The sequence below is a fragment of the Bison bison genome, unplaced genomic scaffold (genome assembly GCF_000754665.1).
Source record: "Bison bison bison isolate TAMUID 2011002044 unplaced genomic scaffold, Bison_UMD1.0 scf7180017864338, whole genome shotgun sequence".
Classification (NCBI taxonomy): Eukaryota; Metazoa; Chordata; class Mammalia; order Artiodactyla; family Bovidae; genus Bison; species Bison bison.
In genome coordinates, this window is record NW_011494910.1 from 3,732,751 (window position 1) to 3,733,383 (window position 633).

Consider the following 633-nt stretch of genomic DNA (forward strand, 5'->3'; position numbering starts at 1 on the left):
TGGCGACTCGTTTCATACATGATATTATACATGTTTCAATGCTATTCTCCCAAATCTCCCCACCCTCTCCCTCTCCCACAGAGTCCATAAGACTGATCTATACATCAGTGTCTCTTTTGCTGTCTCGTACACAGGGTTATTGTTACCATCTTTCTAAATTCCATATATATGTGTTAGTATACTGTATTGGTGTTTTTCTTTCTGGCTTACTTCACTCTGTATAATAGGTTCCAGTTTTATCCATCTCATTAGAACTGATTCAAATGTATTCTTTTTAAGGGCTGAGTAATACTCCGTTGTGTATATGTACCATAGCTTTCTTATCCATTCATCTGCTGATGGACATCTAGGTTGCTTCCATGTCCTGGCTATTATAAACAGTGCTGCGATGAACACTGGGGTACACGTGTCTCTTTCCCTTCTGGTTTCCTCAGTGTGTATGCCCAGCAGTGGGATTGCTGGATCATAAGGCAGTTCTATTTCCAGTTTTTTAAGGAATCTCCACACTGTTCTCCATAGTGGCTGTACTAGTTTGCATTCCCACCAACAGTGCAAGAGAGTTCCCTTTTCTCCACACCCTCTCCAGCATTTATTGCTTGTAGACTTTTGGATCGCAGCCATTCTGACTGGTGT